Source organism: Pristiophorus japonicus, chromosome 1 (assembly GCF_044704955.1).
Source record: "Pristiophorus japonicus isolate sPriJap1 chromosome 1, sPriJap1.hap1, whole genome shotgun sequence".
Lineage (NCBI taxonomy): Eukaryota > Metazoa > Chordata > Chondrichthyes > Pristiophoridae > Pristiophorus > Pristiophorus japonicus.
Window position 1 is genome coordinate 179,532,220 of NC_091977.1, and position 26,469 is coordinate 179,558,688.

The 26,469-nt window shown below is 48.7% G+C and overlaps 1 long non-coding RNA gene across 7 annotated transcripts in view; it reads right to left on the reverse strand.

Moving 5' to 3' along the window:
• Positions 1-26,469, reverse strand: part of LOC139267229 (uncharacterized) — a 167,539-nt gene that overhangs the window by 85,755 nt on the left and 55,315 nt on the right. Inside the window, exon 7 of one of the 7 annotated variants that reach the window (XR_011593863.1) lies at positions 18,065-19,240. The exons of the other annotated variants lie outside the window; for them this stretch is intronic. This is a non-coding gene — a long non-coding RNA (uncharacterized lncRNA). Of the gene's footprint in view, positions 1-18,064; positions 19,241-26,469 lie in introns of those variants that run through there. 7 annotated transcript variants of the gene reach the window in all.

A 26,469-nucleotide genomic window follows, 5' to 3' on the forward strand; every position in this document is an offset into this window, starting at 1 on the left:
CTGCGTCCGAAATGGAAGCGATCCAGAGAGCACCCAGACCCAGTAACACGACGGAGCTGCGTTCGTTCCTGGGGCGCCTGAACTATTTTGGTAACTTTCTTCCCAAAGTGAGCACGCTGTTAGAGCCACTACATGTGCTCCTACGCAAAGGTCGCGATTGGGTCTGGGAGGACAGCCAGGAAAGGGCTTTTGATAGAGCACGCAATTTGTTATGCTCCAACAAACTGTTAACGTTATATGACCCGTGTAAGAAACTTGTTTTAACGTGTGATGCGTCATCCTATGGGGTCGGGTGTGTGTTGCAGCATGTGAATGCCAATGGTCAGTTACAGCCGGTAGCTTATGCCTCCAGAAGTCTGTCCCAGGCAGAAAGGGGCTACGGGATGGTGGAAAAGAAAGTGCTAGCATGTGTATATGCAGTAAAAAAAATGCACCAGTGCCTGTTTGGCAGGAAATTTGAGCTGGAGACAGATCACAAACCCTTAACGTCCCTTTTGGCCGACAACAAGGCCATAAATGCGAATGCATCGGCCCACATACAGAGGTGGGCACTCACGTTAGCCGCCTATGACTACACAATTTGGCATAGACCAGGCACAGAAAACTGCGCCGATGCACTCAGCAGGCTCCGACTAGCCACCACTGAGGGGGCAACTGAGCATGATGCTGAGATGGTCATGGCTGTTGAACCTTTCGAAAGCGAAGGCTCACCAGTGACAGCCCGTCAGATTAAAGTCTGGACAAATAAAGACCCGCTGCTGTCTTTAGTTAAGAAATGTGTCCTAAATGGGGACTGGGCAGCCACGTACGGGGCACACCCTGAGGAATTTAAACCGTTTCATAGGCGCAAGGATGAACTCTCAATTCAGGCCGATTGCCTACTGTGGGGAAACTGAGTAGTCATGCCCCAGATGGGAAGAGAGGTGTTTATCAGAGAACTTCACAATGAGCACCCGGGCATTGTCATGATGAAGGCAATTGCCAGGTCACACGTTTGGTGACCAGGGATAGATGCAGACCTGGAACTTTGTGTTCGCAGGTGCAACACGTGTGCTCATCTGGGCAACGCACCCAGGGAATCCCCCCTTAGCCCCTGGTCCTGGCCCGCCAAGCCATGGTCACGCATCCATGTGGACTACGCAGGTCCTTTCATGGGAAAAATGTTTTTGGTTGTAGTAGACGCCTACTCCAAATGGATTGAGTGTGCCATTTTAAATTCAAGCACATCCTCTGGCACGGTAGAAAGTCTACGGACAATGTTCGCCGCCCATGGTATACCGGAACCAAGTGGAGGAGAGCCCAGTCACTGTGGGCAGTCCGGACAGGCCTGAGGCACCACAAACAGCAGACACTCAGGCCAGCACCCAACAACCGGAGCCCCAACTCAGATGCTCTACAAGGGAGCGTAAACCACCAGAGAGACTTAACCTATGATCCCAATAAGACTTTGGAGGAGAGGTGATTTTGGGGGGGGTGGTGATGTCATGTATTCAACTATCATTGTAACCCATGTATAAGCTGACCTAAGTTGTACACCTTGAAAACGTTGACCACAAGGGGTGCACTTGTGGGAGACACTCTAACCTGGACTTACAGGTATAACAGGGGAAGCTCCACCCACCTTCATCACTTGAGGTCTTGGTAATAAAGATAACTGGTCACAGAGTGACCTCTCAAGTATGGGCCTTGTGTACATTTATACTGTATAGTAAGGACATATCACAATCCAATACGAGAGCCACAGATTGTGTCACAGGTGGGACAGTTATTCGCCGAGGGAAGGGGTGTGTGGGACTGGTTTGTCGCACGCTCCTTCCATTGCCTGCGCTTGACCTCTTCATGCTCTTGGCATTGAGATTCGAATAGCTCAACACCCTCCCGGATGCACTTTCTTCACTTAGGGCGGTCTTCGGCCAAGGACTCCCAGGTGTCAGTGGTGATGTCCACTTTATCAGGAGGCTTTGAGGGTGCTTTTGTAATGTTTCCGCTGCCCACCTTTCGCTCATTTGCCATGAAGGAGCTCCGCATGGAGCATTTGCTTAGGGAGTCTCGTGTCTTGCATGCGAATGATGTGGCCTGCCCAGCGAAGCTGATCGAGTGTGGTCAGTGCTTCAATGCTGGGGATGTTAGCCTGGACGAGGACACTGATGCTGGTGCACCTGTCCTCCCAGGGGATTTGCAGAATCTTGCAGAGACATCGTTGGTGATATATCTCCAGCGACTTGAGGTGTCTCCTGTACATCGTCCATACCTCTGATCCATACAGGAGGGTGGATAATACTACAGCCCTGTAGACCATGAGCTTGGTGGTAGTTTTGAGGGCCTGGTCTTTGAACACTTTTTTCCTCAGGCGGCCGAAGGCTGCATGATGCACTGGAGGCGGTGTTGAATCTCCGCATCAATATCTGCTCTTGTTGATAAGAGGCTCCCGAGGTATGGGAAATGGTCCACGTTGTCGAGGGCCGCGTCGTGAATCTTGATGACTGGGGGCAGTGCTGTGCGGCGATGAAAGGCTGGTGGAGCACCTCTGTCTTACGGATGTTATCCTATCTTACCGATACCTGAACTAACCTATTTTTTCATTTTATTTTGTTTCCAACAGAAGTGATTTATCTATTTTGATAAACATTATGGGCAGCTTCTTGTTAGCTACAAAGATATCTCAGCAACAAATGGTTAATGCACAATATGGCAATGGGTAGTTGAAAAAACAGATGACAGCCTTCAGTGAACTGTGAGGAAATAAAGTACACAACATGTGATAGAGTCATGACCCTGTGTTATTGCACATTTCTGGGCTCAACAGATATGGCTTGTCAGGTAATCTGTCATGCAGTGCAATAGTGAACAGCAGTCCAAGTCAGCTCAGACGGATTTGAAAATTACACAAATAGTAGGGTAGAAAGGTATAATTGAAAATGGCAAAAGACTAAATGGAAGACAGCTGAAATTGCTGCAGTGCCTTATTAAATACACTGGACTTGGAGACACGGCCTCAGTGTGTTAAATGGTTACAGTCAGTGACTTTACACTAGAAGAAACCAATTAGAATGTCGTTGGGAACTGTATGCAAGATATTAAATCATATGTACAGCTGCAAACAAGTTTTGACATCAGTCAAGAGGAAAATTTCAAATCAGTTATCAACACATGATTTCACAATGGCACGAGCAGTATATCTTCTCACACTGGCAATTTCAAGGTGAAATAGAATTATTGTTTTTCAGATTTTCCTACTTTTACTTTTGATTCCAAAAAATATGATTGTTATTTTTGGTAGTATTTGTAGTGTGCATAAGTTAGAAATGTTTCATGCTCTCAAAATAAACATGTAAATCTATTTTACTTTCTACTGGTACATGGTGATCATGTGATTTCTGTTGTAATCCGCAATGTCACTTGTAAAAAATCAATGCACAGTTATCACTTTAAAAGTGAGAGGTGTTCTGTGGCTTTCGTATCATTAAAAATGTAATTGAGCCACAAAGAAGATGTCCCATAAGGGTTTCATTACCGGACATTCCCACGGCAAGTGCACGTAAAAGCCTCCAGACTCACTTCCAGCAAGTGTTAGCTGAGGCAAAACCCATTCTTTGAAGCCTAAGTGATATCAAGGAGGTTCTATGAATGACCTTGAATTTGCTGAGGCAAAGCCAATTGTTGCTAATAGACCAAAAAGATATTCCCCATGATATTCAATTATTGATTATCTATCATCAAGACGTGTAGGTTCAAGCTTTCCATAATCCACAAAGACTGCTATCAGTGATGTGATGAAAAAAGAATAACTACTAGGGGACAATATGCTGGAAGTTACTGCGTCATGGTAAAAATCATTAAAGCTTAAACTTGTTGAGTTAAGTAGGGTTAAGGATCAAGAAAATTCCCTCAAGGAGACCTCAGTTGATGATTTTGAAAGGGCTGAGTTAAGGCAAGGTTGAATGTAACAATAAATCTGGGACAATTACACAATTTGTCATTGTTCAATAGGTCTGTGGGGACTTTTCTTCTACCATGACTAAGTCAGTTGCTTGAGGATTAACACATTCAATGCACTTTGTTGTTCCTTTTTAGGGATACATGTACCACAAAAAGTTGCTTCTTCCTGAATTGTGGTACCCTAAAAAATACCACTTAATATTTGGAATAATCATCACTCCTAGTACACTGAAATGCAATTTTGTACCCAGAGAGCTTTCTGCAGTGTCAGCACTTAAACGTGACAGAGCACAAATCTGTATGGAGACCAAAGATGAACCAGGATTTCTAACATTTCGCTCCCCCCCCGGCAACTTGTTATGCTCTGTTGATCTTGATCAGGTGTTGTAAAACATTCACATGCCTCTTATTCTGAAATATGGTCTTTGTGAGGATTATTGCAGATGTACTTATCAAATATACAGTTTCGATGATTTGTTGTTGATTCACCTTATTTGAGGGGAAGTCAATTTGTTTTCAAACATTCTCATTTACAGTGCTCCGATAAACATAATTTTAGCTGCTAAACCATGAGGTGGACGACCTAACATGACACAATACATAGGCATTCCCCATGAATTCTGCTTCTTAGGAGTGCAGTCAGACTATTAAATCTATTTTTAAAGTGATCATGGGCTTCCTTTTAGTTCTGCTAAGTATTTCCTGAACATTGTGAATATTCATCAGAAATTGAAAAAATAAAAAAGATGGCTTCTGACCACTCTGTAAATACAGATCATGCTGACAGTAACATTATGAAATAGGCTCTGAGAAGATCCACTTGGACTACACCTCCCTTGTGTGTCCAGTTTAGCATCAGAAATGGAAGTATGCAGAATTTCATAGACGAGCACAAGTAAAAATATTTTAAAAACAAATTAATGACATTCTAACCCCAACATTAACAACTCATCAAGGATTATCAAATGATATTTATCAATTGTACTACTTTTTATTACACTACAGTTCTTCTCCAAGAAATTAAACCAGGTGTCAGTGCATTACTAGGTAAAATGTACTTTGTTGCTCATGGACAAAAATGGTGTTGTTCATTTGTTGTACTTGTTTCTCTGTTTGTTTCTCACTCTGTAATCCTTTCAGTGTCCCTCTCTGTTTTTGTTTGTCTGCCACTCTTTTTCTCTCTCTTTTTACATTTTTGTTATTTGTTCTTGGGATGTAGACGTCGCTGTCAAAGCCAGCATTTATTGCCCATCTCTAATTGCCCTTGAGAATGTGGTGGTGAGCCGCTTTCTTGAACCGCTGCAGTCTGTGAGCTGAAGGTACTCCCACAGTGCGGTTAGGGAGTTCCAGGATTTTGACCCAGCGAGGATGAAGGAACGGCGATATACTTCCAAATCAGGATGGTGTGTAACTTGCAGGTGATGATGCTCCCATGCACTTACTGCTCTTGTCCTTCTAGGTGGTAGAGGTTGTGAGTTTGGGAGGTGCTGCCAAAGAAGCATTGGCGAGTTGCTATAATGCATCTTGTAGATGGTATACACTGCAGCCACGGTGCGCTGGTGGTGGAGGGAGTGAATGTTTAAGGTAGTAGATGGGTTGCCAATCAAGCTTTGTCCTGGATGGTGTCAAGCTTCTTGAGTGTTGTTGGAGCTGCACTCATCCAGGCAAGTGGTGAATATCATACTCCTGACCTGTGCCTTGTAGATGTTGGAATGGCTTTGGGGAATCCGAAGGAGAGACACTCATTGCAGAATACCCAGCCTCTGATCGCTCTTGTTGCCATTATATTTATGTGGCTGGTCCAGTTAAGTTTCTGGTCAATGGTAACCCCCAGGATGTTGATAGTGGGGGAATTGGCGATGGTAATGCCGTTGAATGTCAAGGGTCGGTAGTTAGACTCTCGCTTGTTGGAGATAGTCATTGCCTGGCACTTGTGTGGTACGAATGTTACTTGCCACTTATCAGCCCAAGCCTGAATGTTGTCCAGGTCATGCTGCGAGTATCGACTGCTTCATTATCTGAGGAGTTCCGAATGGCACTGAACACTGCAGTCATCAGTGAACATCCCCACTTCTGTTTGGGCCTAGGACACTGCCTTGAGGAACCCCTGCAGCAATGTCCTGGGGCTATGATGATTGACCTCCAACCACCACAACCATCTTTCTTTGTGTTAGATATGACTCCAGCCAGTGGAGAGTTTTCCCTCTGATTCCCATTGACTTCAGTTTTACTAGGGCTCCTTGATGCCACACTCTGCTGCTTTCATGTCAAGGGCAGTTACTGTCACCTCACCTCTGAATTTTAGCTCTTTTGTCCATGTTTGGACCAAGGCTGTAATGAGGTCTGGAGATGAGCGGTCCTGGTGGAACACAAACTGAGCATCGGTGAGCAGGTTATTGGTAAGTGCCGCTTGATAGCACTGTCGACACACCTTCCATCACTTGCTGATGATTGAGAGTAGACTGATGGGGCGGTAATTGGACAGATTTTCCTGCTTTTTGTGGGAAGGACATACCTGGGCAGTTTTCCACATTGTCGGATAGATATGAGGCTATTTCTGGAACACAAGTCTTCAGGACGACAGCTGGGAAGTTGTCGGGACCCATAGCATTTCCTGTATCCTGTGCGCTCAGCCGTTTCTTGATATCACGTGGAGTGAATAGAATTGGCTGAAGACTGTCTCCACAAAGTCTGTGTGGTGGTGACTGCTACCAATGCTATCATGGACAGATGCATCTGCAACAGGTAGAATGATGAGGACGAGGTCAAGAAGGTTTTTCCCTTGTGTTGGTTCTCTCACCACCTGCTGCTTACCCAGTCTGGCAGCTATGTCCTTCAGGACTCATCCAGCTCGATCAGTAGTTGTGCTACCAAGCCTCTCTTGGTGATAGACATTGAAGTCCCCCACTTAGAATACATTCTGTGCCTTTGCTGTTCTCAGTGCTTCTTCCAAGTGGTGTTCAACATGGAGTACTGATTGATCAGCTGAGGGAAAGCGGTAGGTGGTAATCAGCAGGAAGTTTCCTTGCCCATACTTGACCTGAAGCCATGAGAATTCATATGGGGTCTGGAGTTAATGTTTAGAACTCCCAGAGCCACTCCCTCCCAACCGTATACCACTGTGCCATGTCCACTGGTGGGTCTGTCCTGCCAGTGGGACAGGAAAAACCCAGGGATGTCTGGGACATTGGCTGAAAGATATAATTCTGATTATACCTTTCAGTGAGTATGATTATGTCAGGTTGTTGTTAGTCTGTGGGACAGCTCTCACAATTTTGGCACAGGTCCTCAGATATTTGTAGGGAGGACTTTGCAGGGTTGACTGGGTTGGGTGTGCCGTTGTCTTGTCTGTGGCTGGTGCCAAGGTCGATGCTGGATGTTCCATCCGGCTTTATTCTTATTATTGTTTTTCGGAGCAGTTTGTAGCTTTTTAGGAAAGATGTGAAGGCCTTAGAGAGAGTGCAGAAAAGGTTTACGAGAATGATTCCAGGGATGAGGGACTTCAGTGAAGCAGATAGACTAGAGAAGCTGGGGCTGTTCTCCTTAGAACAGAGAAGGTTGACAGGAGATTTGATAGAGATATTCAAAATCATGAGTTGTCGAGACAGAGTAGATAGAGAGAAGCTGTTCCCATTGGCGGAAGGGTCGAGAACCAGAGGACACAGATTCAATGTGATTGGCAAAGAACCAAAGGCAACATGAGGAAAAACTTTTTTACGCAGTGAGTGGTTAATCTGGAATGAAAGGGTGGTGGAGGTAGACTCAATCGTGGCTTTCAAAAAGGGAATTGGATAAGTACCTGAAAGAAAATAATTTGCAGGGCTACGGGGGAAAGGGTGGGTGAGGGGACTATTTGAAGTGCTCTTGCAGAGAGGCAGCATGGGCTCGACAGGCCAAATGGCCACCTTCTGTGCTGTAACCATTCTATGATTCTATGTTTTTATGATTCTGTGACTTCAAGGCTTCTGTACAAACCAGTTGCTTCCAGACATGGGTGCACTAGTAGGCCTTCCTCTTGGAATCGAACATAACTGGGAGAATGACTAGAGGCCACACAGAACAGGTCAAGCTGCTTGAAGAGGCAGGAAGAGAAGGGCTCTCAGCAGGAGGCTATATCCGTCCAGGGTGTTCCGGTTCCTACCTGAACCTCTGCAACAACCAATGTTTGAGATGTCTGCCCTTCACTAAGGAGGCTGTCACTGAAATCTGCCAACTGCTGCAGCCTCAACTCCAACCTTAGAGCATTGCCAGTGGCTGTGAAGGTGGCTATGAATTTTTATGCGTCTTCTAGGCTGCTGCTGGAGATATTAGCAACATCTCGCAGTTTGCAGTGCACTGTTGCATAAGGGAGGTCACTGAGACTCTCTATTCATTCCCTCTTGTCAGAGAGAATCAGGCAGAGTGAGAACAAAGGTTTGCAAGGATTGCAGGCTTTCCCATGGTGCAGGGTGCTATTGACTTCACGCACATTACTTTGCATGTATCACAGGTCAACTCTACCATGTACCTGGACCAAAAGGGATTCCATCCTCAATGTATAGCGGGTGTATGACCATAGGCAGCGCATCTTGCAGGTCAATGCTCGGTGATCTGGCAGCTGTCGTGATGGCTTCATTCTACAGCTGTCCTCTGTGCCAGCTGTACTTCAGCCAACACGGCAAACCAAAGGGTGGCTACTGGGCGACAAGGACTATCTGCTGATGACATGGTCCATGACTCCAGTTCGCAACCCACACATACGTGCGCAGCATGCATACAATGAGAGCCATGAGAAGCAACAATTTTGTTGCCTGGACCGCACTGGAGGAGCCCTGCAGTACACGACTGAGCAGGTCTAAAAATTTCTAGTGGTTTGCTGCATGCTGCACAACCCTACCATCATGACGGAACAGCCCTTGCCACCACCTGCTGAGGAGCACGAGCATGAAAAGGAGGAGGCGGAAGAATAGGAGGATGAGGAAGAGGAGGCAGCAGAAGAGGAGGAAGGGAGATTGCCACCTACACAGCCCCTTTCTGCCCGGGCTGTACATGAAGAACTAATTCAAGTGCGATACCAGTAACCTCAACCATAATTTCCCATTCCCCAATAGTTCCACATTGCTTACCTTTAATCTGTCACTGACTATTACATCATCCTCTTGGCCACATTGCAAAAATAAAAGCCAACACAAAATACACATTCCAAACCAAATTTATAAATTATGCCATATTGCATAGAAAATTAAACTAATCACCCTTGTGCATTCCCTTAGTGTCTGTTGTCAGTGTGTCTTTGCCTGTCCTAGTGCTCCTATGAAGTGCTACTGTAAGAATCAGCATAAACATTTTGGACTTTAAGTTTTGGACATTGCTTTTTCATATTTCAAAAGAGCTGACAGCATGACTTGAGATAGGCCCCAACATGTTCCACAGGAATACACATCAGGTAAGCGGGGATAGTCTGGGATGGCTGAAGTGAGATGGAGGATCCTCTGTCATGTAACGGGAACCACTCAGTGAGAGATCATGTAAACTGGTCAGTACTCAAGCCATCAAAATGACTGAGAGCCCCGGAGCATGGGAACCTCAGGACAAAGGAAGCTATTTGGCCACCCAGACTCATTGGAGCCTTTATCCCCAGGAACAGCCCAGTAACAGGCCGAAGATGTGATTCATTGCTTTTAGTTGGACTGCCTCAGGCAAAGGACTGGTTTTTGGCACGAGAATTCAGAAGCATTTTTCAGGTATAAGAGACGGTAGTTTGCAGCCATCTCTCTCTCTTTCCTCTTCTACGCTTGCTTGCTTCGTTCAATGCACTCAAAGACCGAGCATTCCGTCTGGGACGGAGAGAAGAAACCACCATCTACGAGCAAAGAGAGCCTTGCTCATCGGGAGAAGCAGCGAGTAAGCCAGAGGGGTAACTGATGAGCATTACCCCAGCCCAGACATCCTTAACACCATCTCTCAGTGTGAAGGAGTGTTGTGTGTCCCATTCAAGCCTTAGGGGTTTAGTGGGAAGGTTTCTGCGCGGATCAAAGATGGATGCACAGATTCGGTGGTACCCTATTGAGCCAAGTAGGGATGTTATAGTCGTGGGTACTTTGCGATAGGGGCCTGTTCAGATGGGCCAGTGTTGTGTGTTGTACTGTGTTTTGTTTCACACCACCAGGTGTGTTTTACTGGAAGCAAGTGTGTGCTTTAACTTGAATAAAAGCATTGTGATGGTTGAGACCCAAAGATCTGTCTATAACTGAGTATTCTGTTCACTACTATAATTCCCAGGTCAAGAACTGTTGTAAGGGGGATGATCCAAAACCACCAAGGGAAAAACCACTTACAGAATTTGGCGACCATTAAAGGACCTTGGTATTTGAGTGAATGGACAGTTATGGAAGATTTCAAGGTCAAGAGATCGGCAATGGGGGATGGGATTTCCTCGTATGTATTCAGAAAAGTTAATATAACACAGCAGTGGGTGTTAGACCTGTTGCGGGCTGAGAGTCCTGAGGACAAAGCTGCTGAGTGGATGGGGAGTAAGGAGCACAAAAAGACAAAAGAAAAGGCCATTTGGCTCCTGTGTTTGCAGAAGCAAGTCCAGCTGCCCAGGGAGCAGGTTGGTAAGCTTAAGGCAGAGCTCCAAGAGTCAGAGGAGCAGTCAGCCATAAGGGCCACAGTGGGGAACAGATTAGTGGATAAGTAGATGGCACGGATCAGGGTGCGCTGCAAAGCAATTTTGTGGTTCCAGTCACCACCCCGCAGCTGCAAAATATGATCTTGGGGATGCCCAAGTTAAAGAAAGAAGGGGACCCTTCAGTTCTCTTCACCGAGGTGGATCAGATTGGGGGGATTAACAGGTGTAGTGAGGCCGAAGCTAACAAACTTGCTGTTTTCCCTGGATGGGAAATTGTATCAGGCCCTGTCCGCCAAAAGCAAATGGGGACAGGGGACCACGGCCGGCTTAAAGGAGGAAATCCTGAGAGCCATGGGTCACACCTGGGGTAGTCTGTTCTCTAGGGTAGAGAGGACATTGCAACTGGCAGGGGAAGCACCTCAGGTATTCGCGGACAGGCTCTGGCCCGTCTACGAAATGGCCACGGGTGGGGTGCTCGACAGAGCACATTTGCAGGGGAGGCCGAGAAACCATTGGCTAGGACCCTCGTGGCAAACAGTTTGCCATGAATAAGGGTAAAAGCAGAGGCCTAGTTTGACTTCGAGGACCTCGTGCATACGGAGGCCGAAGTGCTCCTTTACATTAGTCTGACCTTTAAAACCGGCTCAGAGGAGGAGGTCAAACCAAGAAAGGGCAAGGTATACGAAATGAAGGCCAGTGAGGCTAGTAAAAAGGAACGTCGTCAGGAAGGGGATAGCGCAGGGAAGGCTAGGACGTGTTACGGGTGTGGGAAGACGAGACACTGGAGGAGAGACTGCCCGGACCCAAGGAGGGGGCAAGGCAAAGGGGATCCTCCAGTGCCTAAGACGAAACTTGTCGAGGTGAAGGGACCGACCGCGGAACAATTTGATGTTCTGGTGGCTGCCCTTGGGACAGTTTTTGTGCCAGAGCAGGGAAGGGTAGACGTTGCTGTGAGCAGGGAAATCCCGACCGCTCCGGTAATCCCACCACCCTGACTAGCGCGTACCCAGCCTGAGTACCTGTGTTCGCTCACGTACGATGAGTGGAATAGACCATGCGTGAGGATGGGGGTGGAGAAGGTAGAGGGGAAGTACTTGATGGACATCGGAGCTTCGAGTACGGTGATCCATGTGAGTAACCCGACTGATTCACCCTGGTCCAGCAAGGTTCCATTCAGTCTCGTGGGGTTCACTGGGAACGAGGAGGCGGGAGCCGATGTCCAGGCCGTTAGCCATAGATTTAACATCCCTCCACACCAGGTGGGAATGCATCCTAATAAAGTGGGAGAAGCCAGGGTCTGGAGTCCTAGGGACCGACTTTATGTTAGCCCACAGAATTATAGTGGATTTGAGGAATCACTGCCTTTGGGGGGCAATGGATTCCGATAAGGAGAAAGAAGTTGTCGTGATCCCAAGGAAAGGGGAAGGAAAAGGCAACATGTGTACCATGAAGCTGAAGGGGAATTATGACCTAGAGCAATTGATCAATACTACCCAGGCCAAGTACCAGGCGTACGTGTGGGACAACCCCACATCGTTCGCCACACACAAGCACGACTGTGGTAGGGTGACGGGCGTGGAAGTCCGAGTACAGGGGGACTCCATGTCACGGCTATAAAGTCCTTACACAATACCACAAATCTACACGAGGAACATTTTATGGACAAGGTCACTCCATGACCTGAACCTTTATTCACAGGACCAAGAAGTGATGACCCTGCGTGGGACCTCAATTTATATATGACCAGGTGAGGAGTGTCTCCCACAAGTTCACCCGCTGTGGTCAAGGTGTGCATTTCTTACGTATATGAAGTATTGCAGTGTTGTTACATACAGGTTACATACATGACATCACCTCCCCCTCAACATCTTATTGGGATAATAGGTTAAGTCTCTCGGGTGGTCTGCGCTCGCTCGTGGAGTGCCGCAGTTGGGGCTCTGGTTGTTGAGCCTTGGTATGCGTGTCTGTCACCTTTGGTGATTCCGGCCTGTCCGGGCTGACCGCAGGGACTGTGCATGCTGCTGAATGTTCTTGTTGCTCGTTCACTGGCGGTGGTGTGAATACCATCTCATGATCTTCCTCAGGTTCCTCAGTGTCCATGCTGAACCTTTTTTTTAACTTGGTCCAGATGCTTGTGGCATATCTGCCCATTGTTAAGTTTAACCACAATGACCCTATTCCCCTCTTTGTCTATTACAGTACCCTCAAGCCATTTGGGCCCCAAAACGTGATTGAGAACAAATATGGGGTCATCAATTTCTATACATCTCCCCCTTCAATTTCGATCATGGTACTTGTTTTGGGACTGGTGCTTGCCCTCAACAATGTCGGACAGGACTGGATGAATGAGGGACAGCCGAGTTTTGAGTGTTCGTTTCATGAGTAGCTCCGCGGGCGGGACCCTCGTGAGCAATTGCAGTCGGGTTCTATAGGCGCGATAGGCGGCATTGTTTTGGGGAGGAGCATATAAAGGGAGGGTCCTTGAATCCGGAGCATGCCTTGTTTTATGATTTGGACCGCACGTTCCACCTGGCCATTGGAGGCCGACTTGAACAGTGCTGTCCTGACATGGTTAATGTCATTACCCGATATGAACTCCCGCAATTCGTAGCTTGTGAAACATGGGCCATTATCGCTAACAAGGATGTCTGGCAAGCCGTGGGTCGCAAAGACCACGCGCAGACTCTCCACGGTGGTGGATGTCGTGCACAAATTCAAAATGATGCACTCGATCCATTTCGAGTACGCATCAACCACAATGAGAAACATTTTTCCCATGAACGGGCCCGCGTAGTCTACGTGAATACGTGACCATGGACTGGTGGGCCAGGGCCACGGGCTGAGCGGGGCCTCCCTAGGGGCATTACCTAGCTGAGCACACGTCGTGCACCTGCGAACACAGTGTTCCAAGTCTGAATCAATTCCCGGCCACCACACATGTGACCGGGCAATGGCCTTCATCAGCACGATGCCTGGGTGCTCGCTGTGGAGTTCCCTGATGAATGTTTCCCTGCCCCTCTGGGGCATGACTACCCGGTTGCCCCATAGTAGGTAGTCGGCTTGGATGGAGAGCTCATCCATCCGTCTGTGAAACGGTCTGACCTCCTCAGGGCATGCTCCGTGTGCGGGCGCCCAATCCCCAGTCAGGACACATTTCTTAATCAAGGATAGGAGGGATCTCTGTTGGTCCAGATTTTGATCTGGCGGGCTGTGATGAGGGAGCCTGCGCTGTCAAAGGCACCGACAGCCATGACCATCTTAGCGCTTTGTTCAGCTGCCCCCTCGGTGGTGGCCAGCGGAAGCCTGCTGAGCATGTCAGTGCAGTTTTCGGTGCCAGGTCGGTGCCAGATAGTGTAGTCATACGCAGCGAGTGTGAGAGCCCATCGCTGTATGCGAGCTGACGCATTGCATTGACAGCCTTGCTGTCTGACAGCAGGGATGTTAACGGCTTGTGGTCCGTTTCTAATTCGAACCTCCTGCCAAAAAGGTACTGATGCATCTTTTTCATCCCATAGACACATGCGAGTGCTTCCTTCTCAACCATCCCATATCCCCATTCAGCTTGAGAGAGTGACCTGGAGGCATAAGCCACAGGTTGTAGTTGGCCCTCAGCATTACCCTGCTGCAACACGCACCCAACCCCATAGGACGATGCATCACATGTCAGAACCAATTTCTTACAGGGATCATACAGGGTCAACAACTTATTTGAACAAAGTAGGTTCTGCGCCCAATTGAAAGCCCGTTCCTGACAGTTCCACCAAAACCAATCGCAACCCTTACGCAGGAGCACATGTAGCAGCTCCAACAATGTGCTTAAGTTCGGCAGAAAGTTCCCGAAATAGTTCAAGAGTTCCAGAAATGAACGCAACTCTGATGTGTTACAGGGCCTGGGCGCTCGTCGAATCACCTCCGTTTTGGATTCGGTAGGCCGAATCCTGTCTGCAGCAACCCTCCTGCCCAGAAACTCGACCTCGGGAGCCAAAAACACACACTTAGACTTCTTGAGTCGCAGTCCTACCCGGTCCAGTCGGCATAGCACCTCCTCCAGGTTGTGGAGATGTTCCTCGGTGTCACGACCAGTGTTGAGGATATCGTACTGAAATACAATCGTTTCCGGAATGGATTTGAGCAGGCTTTCCATGTTTCTTTGAAAAATCGCAGCCGCTGACCGAATGCCAAACGGACACCTGTTGTAAACAAACAGTCCCTTGTGCATGGTGATGGTGGTCAGTAGTTTAGATTCATCGGCCAATTCTTGGGTCATGTAGGCTGAAGTGAGGTCCAACTTGGCGAACAGCTTGCCGCCTGCCAGCGTGGCAAAAAGATCCTCCGCTCTCGGGAGCGGGTATTGGTCTTGTAGGGACACCCAGTTGATAGTGGCCTTGTAGTCGCCACAGATCCTGACCGGGCCATCCGCTTTTAGGACGGGGATGATGGGGCTCGCCCAGTCGCTGAATTCAACAGGTGAGATGATGCTCTCTCTCAGCAACCGATCCAACTCGCTCTCAATTTTCTCCCGCATCACATACAGCACAGCTCTGGCTTTGTGGTGCACTGGTCTGGCATCCAGGGTGATGCGTATCATTACTTTGGGAACTTTGAACATCCCGACGCCAGGTTGAAATAGCGACTCAAATTGCTGTAGGACCTGTGAGCCTGAACTTCGCTCCACAGATGACATGGCGTGCACATCCCCCCATTTCCAGATTATCTCAGCTAACCAGCTCTCCCCAACAGTGCGGGACCATTGCCAGGGACAATCCAGAGCGGCAGCCAGTTCACCGATCCATTGTATGTGACCGCCAACATTGCACTGCCTAGCACTGGAATGATTTCTTTGGTGTATGTCCGTAATTGCGTCTCAATGCGTACTAGTTTGGGTCTGCTGGCTTTGAGTGGCCATGGCTTTTCGAATTGTTGAACACTCATGAGTGACTGGCTGGCCCCCGTGTCCAGCTCCATGCGTACAGGGATGCCGTTTAATTAGGACTTTCATCATCATAGGTGGCAATTTGGTATATGAGCTGTGAATGTTTGCCACATGAACCCGCTGAACTTCAACGTCCATTGATTTGCCCCAAGCGTCATCCTGCCTCGCAGACCCCTGATCTGGTTCATCCGCCTCATATATTAGCCTGGTTACAGGCTTTCTGCACATTCTGGCTAAATGGCCACTGAGGTTACAATTTCTGCAGACGAACTGTTGAAACCTGCAAGTCCTGGCAGCATGTCTGCCCCCACACCTCCAGCATGAACTGAGATTCCCATTGCTGTGAACAAAAGAGCTGTTACAAGGCATTCCTCGCTGATTGTCCCTTTGACTGCTCTTGAGCACCCTGTTAGTGGGTGTCAATGGCCCCAAGCCGGGCCGCATTGTCCGCTGGTGGGGCATAAATGTCCGTTCAGCCTGCCATTGTCTCTGTTGGAGACTTACTTTTGGGTCTATTGCTGCCTGGGATGTGTCGAACTGCCCTTGCCTGCCTGCAGGGCTCTTTGTCGCGTTTATGATATTGACTCCCTGATCCATCGCCACGTTGGAGGCAGAATTGCGCGCGTATATTATCTTGGTTTCCTCCTCCCCCGCCATAAAAGTCTGAGCCATCAACGCCGCCGCTTCCAAGGTCAAGTCCTTGATCTCAATTAGCTTTCTGAAAATCCCAGCATGACCGATGCCCTCAATAAAGAAATCCCTTAGCATCTCCCCCCTGCAGGCGTCTGTGAACTTACAGAGACTGACCAAGCGCAGGAGGTCCGCAACGGAATCCGGTATGCTCTGTCCTTCCCGACGTCAGTGGGTATAGAATCGGTGTCGGGCCATGTGTACGCTGCTCGCCGGTTTGAGGTGCTCACCGATTAGTTTGCTGAGCTCTTCAAAGATTTTGTCCGCCAGCTTCTTGGGTGCTAGCAGGTCTTTCATGAGCGCATAAGTCTTAGGTCCACAGCTGGTCAGCAGATAAGCCTTTCGCTTGTCGGCCATTGCGTCTCCCAGCCAGTCCTTCGTGACAAAACTCTGCTAGAGCCTCTCAATGAAATCGTCCCAGTCCTCACCAACACAGTACCGTTCATCTGAGCTGCCAGTGGTCATTCTCGTGGGTCGTTGATTCCCGTTTCTCGTCGCCAATGTAAAGTCCTTACACGATACCACAAATCCACACGAGGCACATTTTATGGACAAGGTCACTCCATGACCTGGACCTTTATTCACTGGACCAAGAAGTGATGATCCTGCATGGGACCTCCCTTTATATATCTGGATGACCAGGTGAGGAGTGTCTCCCACAAGTTCACCCCCTGTGGTCAAGGTGTGCATTTCTTACGTATATACAGTGTTGTTACATACAGGTTACATACATGACAATGGCCACAGAAGCAGTACAGTTTCCCCAGAGAGGCAGAGGCAAACTTGGAGATGGCACTGGGATCCCTGGTAGCACAGGATGTGTTGAGGCCCATAGACACACACGTGAACATGCCACTTTGGCCGGTTACGAAACCAGACCAGTCGTGGAGAGCCACCGTGGACTATCGGGTGCTCAACAAAAACATCCCAACCTGCGCGCCCACAGTCATGGCCAGAGCTGATCTGATAGGGCGTATTCCAGCAACTGCAACCACATTTACGGTGCTGGACATTTCAAACAGGTTTTGATCGATTCCTCTGAAATGGGAAGACCAGTACAAGTTTGCCTTCACTTTTAAGGGACAGCAGTACATGACTTCCCCAGGGATTTCATAACAGCCCCTCCATATTCCACCAGTGTATGGCAGATGCCTTAAAGGGATTCAGCAGACCCCAGCAGTTGGTGCAGTATGTGGACGATTTGCTTTTGTTCTCCGATGAGGGGGAGGAGCATGGTCCGCTGCTGGCTGAGCTGCTGGAGCTGCTGAGAGAGACAGTGTTCAAGGTCAATCCTAAGAAAACTCAGATCGGTCAGAGGAAGTAAAATTCCTCAGGCTGACCATGAGAGCTGGGGAAAGGGCTATAGACAAGGCCAAACGGAAGGCGGTACAGGAGTTACCAACCCCCATGACCGTGACAGGGGTGAGATCCTTTCTGGGGCTCACAGGGTACTGCAGGGATTTTATTGGGGATCACGCCGCCACGGCAGCCCCTCTGCTTCGGCTCCTCTGCAAGGGAGTCGGATGGGTGTGGGATGAGGACTGCACGGCAGCATTTAATTGCCTCAAGGGAGACCTGCAGACAGCACCCGCATTCGGGGTGATTAATGGTGGGGACAGTTTGAGTGCGGTGCTGCTCCAGGAACAGCACGGCAAGCTGAGGCCCGTGGTGTACTCATCAAGAGTCCTCATGGATGTAGAATGGGGATATTCCAATTGCGAGAGACATCTCCTAGCCACGCATTGGGCCGTAAAGCGCACACGGTTCTTTACAGGATCATCCCTGATCGTTCTACTAACCCACCATACCCCCATTCAGATGTTATCAGACGGGAGGATAAAGGACGGCATGGTGAACAGTGCTCAAATTGCCCACTGGACTTTATTGTTCTCACAAATGCATCTCAGAGTGCAAAGACTGAGTAAGCCCAAGTTGGCCGCCAACATGATCTACCCAGGCTCGGCCCATAAGTGTACGTTGGAAGGGGTATGGGATATGGACGTAGGATTCCGGGCCAGGTTGCACCCAACGGGCTGCGAGATCTACGTCGACAGGTCTGCAAGGTGTTGGTTTCTGACCCACGATGGGACGTGACCTTGCTGGAGGTCCTCCAAATTACTGCGTCCCTCACCAAGCAACCAGGCACCATACAACACGCACACTTCATTCATGGCTGCCTGTGCCGAGGCATTGCTATCCTCCCATATTAATTCATTACCGTTTTAGCATGTGTCTCCAGCTCCGCGATGACCTCTTTTAAGTGAATAGTCATCGCCTCATCCTCCTTTAGCTCTGAAGCACGCCATGACCGACACTAACAGAGCAGGGGCACACACGACATATCATGACCCCAGCAATTGAATGCATTCGATCGGCCAGATTGCGGCTTTGAATCAGAGAGTGCAGAGCCTATTAATTGCACCATGGAGGTGATGGCCCAGAGCCATGTTCCACCTCAGGCAGCATATGTGGGCAATGGGGCGTACTGCGTCACAACGAGTGTGGACCAGTACTGGGTGCACCGCGACACTTGGTGTCTGGTCACCGACATGACTTTCTGCTTCAAACCCCACACCGAAGTTCAAGTGGCCCAAGAGCGCATCCTTCCAATCCCAGAGCCATCCACGGTACACATCACGGTGAACGACACAATCCATAATCTGCAGCAGCACATCACACAGTTCAGATATCAGATTCCTTTTCTGCTCGAACACCTCACAACATTAATAAAAGCCGTCGAGCTCTCGCAGAAACATTATTTTACATTGGAACAAACAAACCGGAACACAGCGGAGGAAATTAAAGGGATAAATTCCCTGTCCTGGCAGGACATTGGTTTGAATGTAGAAGTTCCTCCGTGGATCCGCATTTTCTCGCACACTCTTATAATTATACAGTTTCTCATTGTAATGTATTTGTTGCAGCTGGCTTGCAAAGGCGAAGCAAGGCGCTCCGAAGTCGGTGGGAGGCCTTGGTTAAAGGTTGAACCTGAATGTTTTTCTCTGTAAATATGTTGATTGGAGGCCACGGTTTTTTCACCAGCGGACATTTGATATTCCAGAGGGATTCTTGAAATATCAAAGGGGGGACTGTAAGAATCAGCATAAACATCAACAGCATCAGCATAAACATTTTGGACTTTAAATTCTGGACATTGCTTTTTCATATTTCAAAAGAGCTGACAGCATGACTTGGGACAGGCCCCAACATGTTCCACAGGAATACACATCAGCTGGGCAGGGATAGTCTGGGATGGCTGAAGTGAGATGGAGGACCCTCTGTCATGTAATGGGAACCACTCAGTGAGAGATCAGGTTAACTGGTCAGTGTTCAAGCCATCAAAATGACTAAGAGCCCTGGAGCGCGGAAACCTCAGGACAAAGGAAGCTATTTGGCCACCCAGACTCGTTGGAGCCTTTATTCCCAGAAACAGCCCTGTTACAAAGGCACAGGCCGAAGATGTGATGCATTGCTTTTAGTTGGACTGCCTCATACAAAGGACTGGTTTTTGGCGCGAGAATTCAGAAGCATTTTTCAGGTATAAAAGACAGCAGTTTGCAGCCATCTCTCTCTCTTTCCTCTTCTACGCTTGCTTGCTTCGTTCAACGCACTCAAGGACTGAGCACTCCATCTGGGACGGAGAGAAGAAACCACCATCTACAAGCAAAGAGAGCCTTGCTCATCGGGAGAAGCAGCGAGTAAGCCAGAGGGGTAACTGGTGAGCATTATCCCAGCCCACACATTCTTAAGACCACCGCATAGTGTGAAGGGGGTGCTGTGTGTCCCAACCAAGTCTTAGGGGTTTAGTGGGGAGGTTTCTGCGCGGATCATAGGGGTACGCACAGTCTGTTGGACAGATTCGGTGGTGCCCTATTGAGCCAAGCAGGGGTATTTTAGTCATGGGTACTTTGCGATGGGGATTTGTTCAGATGGGCCTGTGTTGTGTGTTATACTGTGTTTGTTTGTTTTACACCACCAGGGTGTGTTTTACTGGAAGCAGATGTGTGCTTTAACTTGAATAAAAGCATTGTGATGGTTGAGACCGAAAGATCTGTCTATAACTGAGTATTTCTGTTCACTACTGTAATTCCCGGGTCTAGAACTGTTGTAAGGGAGGGGAGTGATTCGAAACCACCAAGGGCAAAACCACTTACACTACCCTAGTGGCTGCAGCATGGCTGATGGAAGGCTGCTGACTTTCAGTGGAGGAGACTGCAGATGGCCTTGGAGAACAACCTCGAACAGCTCTTGGGTTAGAAGGCCCAGCTTCAGACTGTACCATCTCGGCAATGGACAGCAGCAATCTGGTCTGGCTAACTGACAGGCAACAGCAAGGGCAGTGGCAGAGTGGCAGGATTGGAGCAGGAATGCTGCCATCCAGAGAGAGGACAGCAGGTTCATGCTTCATGGAGCCACTACCAATCGGAGCAGCAGCTCACCAGTCCTAGTACTCTGTTGGAGGACAAATTGCTGGACTGCTATGACATCCTGGAAGTCCCTTTGAACACTGAAGTCCAGAGCTATAATGGCAGTGGTCTCAGCTTCCATTGCAGCACTCAGACTTTGGGTGGCTGCTGCTTTTGCCGCAATGGAACCTGAGATATTGGCCATCAGATGTTGCATCATGGTTGGTCCCATAAGTGTGTTGAATGAGTGAGCCACCAGTTCCTTGCTGGAAAGGATGGGCTCCAAGCTCTGGGCAAAGCCCTGTGCCAAGTTAGTGTCGAACTCCTCCATTCTTTTTGACATAGAACACAGGCTTTCTGTCAGGATTCCCAATGCACCAAGCATTTTGGTGTGTACACTCATCAGTCTTTTTCCATAGCCTGCTCCATTGAAGTCCTCATCTGAGTCCTCTGCAGCAGAACTAATGTGCAACTTCGACCTCCGGCAAACTGGTGCCTGTACTATCTTTGCCCCCTGCCTTGGCTGCAGTGCACTTGTGCCCTGTGTTTCACCACATGCAGATCCCACCTTTATGCTATCCTCTAAAATAAGTGCAGTATCAGTATCTGAGCTGGTGACTGCAAGTGTGAGATCGAGTGACGGCGAGTCTTCATCATCATTGTCTTCTTGCTTTTCCTCCAGTGCCTGAGAAGTTTACAGTTCTTCGGTACCTGAAAGGAAAAAGTGACAAGAGTAAGGTTGTGCTGAGGGGAGAGGAGAAAGTAAGAGGTGCATGCTTACACCATCTGCAGCTTGTAAGTCAGAAGAGTTTGTGGGATAAGGGGGAAGTGGGATGTGAAAATGAGGATTAGGCTCTGCTCATTGTGGCCAGCACCATCTCTTGCATGGGGGTTAGAACATGCAGGCACACCTCTCTCCCTTTGGTTACTTCCTACTGCCTCCTGTTGCGTGCCACCTTCTCCTGCAAGAGAGGGAAGTGTGTCAGTGAGTGTCCTGCAATATGTTTGGGTTATGTGGCTGTTATGGTTGAATAGCTGGCAGTGTGTGCAAGGTGTGAGATATGGGTGTGAGGTTTGCAACAGTGCTAAGTGTGTAAGGGTGAGATGAAGCGTATGAATGCTAGGTATGAGTCCTAATTGATAGAGATTGTTTGTAGGTGAGTGATGGGAATGTGGAGTGTCTGAGGCTAGTGGTGCAGTTGGTGGGATATGACATTTGAAGATGCATTCACTGACCTTGACCACTCATGTGAGATCATTAAACATTTGCGGCACTACATCCAGGTCCTGGCATTGACCTCTGGGGCTATCTGTTCCATCTGTTCCTTCTGTGTGTCTGGAGGGCTTCCTGACCCCTGCAGATACAGGACATCTGTCCTCCTTTCCATCTCCTTCATCAAGACCTCCAGTCTGAAAACCTTGGTGCCCGCTCTCTCCCATGGTCAACCATTGTTGATTGTTGCACACAGCACACTAGTCCCAATGATCTTAGCACCTCCAGCATCCACTATGCACCTTCCTTTTAAGAGGTGCAGGCTAACTTTAAGTAGTGCAGGCTAGCTTTAAGTAGTGCTAGGAAGTAACTTGGGCCCTCTGCTGATGCGTGCTGCCAATGAACAGCATGGTTAGCACTATCTGCACGTAGAAATCACTATAATGAGCAGGCAGCACGAAGTTCGCATGCTCCCTGCACAACACTGAACCGGCACGGGTTAGTCGCCTATCGTGATCCTCACGCCTGTTTTCAGGGACTATTCAATTTAACCCCCCTGATAGTTGTTTTAAAAAAGGCCAGCAATACAACAACATCATGCATGCTTTTCTGTTTGTGATTAGGATACGGCATAAAGGAGAGCAAGAATTTCCAAATTAGCAGTCGTGGCATCAAGTCAGGCATTGCACGCTGACTGACGTCACAATCTGCTAATTTACATTTGAGAGGCCAGTGCTATCGATGACTGTGCTATGGCCCTTACCAAAATGGTGGCTGCTGTGTCCCACGCCAGAATTGGGTGGAAGTGAGGCGGCTGCCATTTTTTCTATAAACAGGCCTTAACAACTAGCGCTAAACAATTAAATTTTTAGCCCATATAGCATTACAGCACAGGAGAAGGCCATTCAGGCAACCGTACCTGTGTCGGCTCTTTGAAAGAGCTATTCAATTAGTTCCACTCCCCCACTCTTTCCCCCAGAGCACTGCAAATTTTTCCTTTTCAAGTATATTTATCCAAGATGGTCTACCACCATCTTCTCAAGGGCAACTAGGGATGGGCAATCAATGCCGGTCTGGCCAGAGAGGCCCAGATTCCAAGTATGAAAAAATAAAATTCTCTTTTAAAACTTACTGTTGCATCTGTTTCCAGCACCCTTTCAGGAAGTGCATTCTAGATCATAACAACTCGCTACTTAAAAGAAAACTTCTTCTCAACTCCCCTCGGGGTTCTTTTCCAATGATCTTAAATCTGTGTCCTCCAGTTACTGACCCAACCGCCAATGGAAAGTGTCTCCTTATTTAGTCTATGAAAACCCCTCATGATTTTGAACACCTATATTAAATCTCACCTTAACCGCTGTTCTAAAGAGAACCATACCAGATTCTCTGGTTTCTCCAGATAACTGAAGTCCCTCATCTCTGGTAAATCTCCTCTGCACCCTCTCAAAGCCCTTGATATCCTTTCTAACATTTACAGGATGATGCCAGAATTGCGAGGTTATACCAATCAGGAAAGGGAGAACAGGCTTGGTTTCTTTTCTCTTGAAAAGAGAAGGCTGAGGGGGGACTTAATAGAGTTCTTTAAATTATGAAAGGTTTTGCTCGAGGAGACACATAAGAGAGCGTTTCCACTTATGGGGAAGAGCAAAAGTGGAGACCATGAATATAGAATAGTCACCACAAATCAAATAAGGAATTCAGAAGAAACATCTTGGGGCTGAAATTAAGCAGTGCAAGAAAGCTGGCACACCCATGATTTTTTCTTTGTACTTACCGCACGGATCCTTGATGCGGTCGGAAGAGCCATTTTCAGGAATCTGACATTTTTTCAGAGTCGCAAAGGAAATGTGTCATAATGGGGGCGGGCCATAGACTCAAAGTCAGGCTGAGTGGCTGAATATAGGTCGGACTGGGACTCCGCTGCTGTCAATCAGTGGTGGAGTAGTGGTGACGTCACAGCGTGTGTGCGTCACCATGCTCTCTCCCCTCCGTTAAAGGGGAGAGAGTCAGTAATTTTTTATCTTTGGCCACTGGGCCACCAGGGAGGGTTTCGGCCAGGAGCACTGTCTGGCCAGCCATTCGGGAAGTCGTCCAGCAAAAATTAATAGATGGCGGCCACGGCAGTGAGCCCTCCCCTTTAAGGGCTGCCACGCTGCCAGGTCGCACTCAGTGCGGGGAAGGTGAACCAACAGAAAAACCTGTCGGGCGCACCACACAACGGGAGCTCAACGAGGTCAGCTGAATTTATGTTGGTAAGTTTTTTTCTTTATTAAACACAGCGGTGCACTAACTGATGACTCGCTTGCGACGGTCATCAGTATCGGGCAGTATGGGATCCAGGCCGAAAAATCCTTGACCTAAATTTGGGTCAGGTCGGCCGGTTGACCCCAAAGCGGTGGCCATTCGATTTTGACGAATGGCTGGCGCAAAGAGGCAGTAACGGGTCTCTGTGAGACCCTGAATTTCGGCACCCTTGTGTCAGCTGTGGCTCAGTGGGTGGGTTCAAGTCCCACTCCAGGCACTTGAGCACATAAATCTAGACTGACACCCCAGTGGAGTGTTGAGGGAATCATCATATCATCATCATGCGGCACTGTTGGAGGTGATGTATTTCGAAGAAGAATAGGGGAGTTATCCCCGGTGTCCTGGCCAATATTTATCCCTCAAATAACATAACAAAAACAGATTATCTAGTCATTATCACATTGCTGTTTGTGGGAGCTTGCAGTGCGCAAATTGGTTGCCGCATTTCTCACATTGCAACAGTGAGTACACCCCAAAAAGTACTTCATTGGCTTTGAGACGTCTGGTGGTTGTGAAAGGTGCAAAAAAATGCAAGTCTTTCTTTTCTTTCTTTACCCAGAGAGAAATGAGAATTTGGAACTTGCTACCATAGAGAGTAGTTGAGGTTAATAGTATAGATGCATTTAAGGCGAAGCTAGATAAGCATATAAGGGAGAAGGGAATAGAGGATTACACTGATAAGAGTTAAACGAGGAAGGATGGGAAGAGACTCGAGTGGAGCATAAATGCCGGCATAGACTGGTTGGGGCGAATGGCCTGTTTCTGTGCTGTATATTCTATGTAATTCTATGTAAATTGTGGTACCCAGAATTGGACAAAATGGGGGCGAAATTGTCCCATGCCCCGATTGGGGCCGGAATCTTCCGGGGCCGGGACTTTTATCACCCGGCCCAGAAGTCCCACCCCCGATGTGGAATTGGCCCTTATGCCTCTCAGAGGAAGCAGAGCGCTGTCTCCGGCGCTCCGCTTCCTTTGAGGGACACTCCTAGGGCGGTAGCACGGTGCTGACTCCAGTGCTACGCAGACGCTGATGCGTTACAACGCCCCTCCTCTTCTGTTAAAGGGGAGGGCTGCTGCGCACTCTGCACGGCCCTTTGGTGGCCGCCACTGGGCCACCAGGGTTAAGTGAGACTGGGCCAACGGACTGGCACCCAAAACAGAGTGCCGGGCTGCACGATGGCGGCCCGATCCACGTTAGGGCCGCCATGGTCAGGCCGACCCAAGAGTCAGCCGACCAATAAAGATGGTGGCCTGGGACACTGCAGGCGTCCACTTTAACAGCATCTTGGGAGTGGATCTGCGCCAGATTCGTAACCCATGAAGTTGGCGTTGGCATCCACCTGCGCTAGTCTCATGGCCATGGGAGAATTTCCCCCATGGGGCATTAAGGGGCTGGCTTGGAGTGGTGAGGGGTCAGCACACACGTCAATGCTTGGACAACATTTCCCAAACCTGTGGGGCAATTTCCCGGGAGGGGATAGCGTTCGCCTCCCCGAATGAAAACATGCTTGTTCCCTGTCATTTTTCAATGGAATTGCAATTGTAAATGTGACCATCTGTACATGTCCCACCCAGCAGAAAGACACCCTCTCTAAAAAGTGATATTTTCATCTTTGCAGATGAAAGTGGCACACAACAAACAAGAAAGAATTCGAACAGGAGGCCCAGCAAATCTGCACCCACTGACACCCGTGGAAGAGAGGTTTGTTGCTTTGATGGGTCCTGCCTGGAGAAAAGCAACCACCACTGCACAAACTGGGCCCACACTCGAGGGAGAGGGTAAGTCCTGCAAATTCCACAGTCTGGCTTTCCTAAATGTTAAGTACTGCACGGGCTAGCCATGCTTCGGTTCATGGGGATGTCTCCCTCAGCTACGGTTCGGTTGATACAATGTGCTAATCAATCATCGTGGTCCTTCAAATCAGCCTGCTACCGGCGCTGTGTGAGCCTACTCAATGCCACCCTGCCCCCTCCTCTGCTGCTAACCATTTGCAAGTACTGTTATATTTTGTAGAACTTGAGGCCAACCCTGACTATGCAGAAGATTCAGAAGAGGACGAGCCTGAAGAGAACGTCTTCCAATTACACCTTCCAGACCAAGAGCATGGGGATGAGGGAAAGGGGCAGGGGAGCGGATGGATGAAGCCCGCACTGTTGTACTCACTTTGGAGGAGGTGCAGGTGCCACCCATTGAGGTGCCAGCCCCTTCCCTGAGTAGTGGCTTGAGTGTTGGTGGGACATTCCATGGTTTCCCACCGTCCGAGGCTGGGGATTCCAGTGCAGCGAGGCACACCCAGGCCCCTACCACCCAAGGCTGCGGGTCCCAGTGGGATGCAGCAAGGCACACCCAGGGCCCCACCGTCCGAGGCTGCGG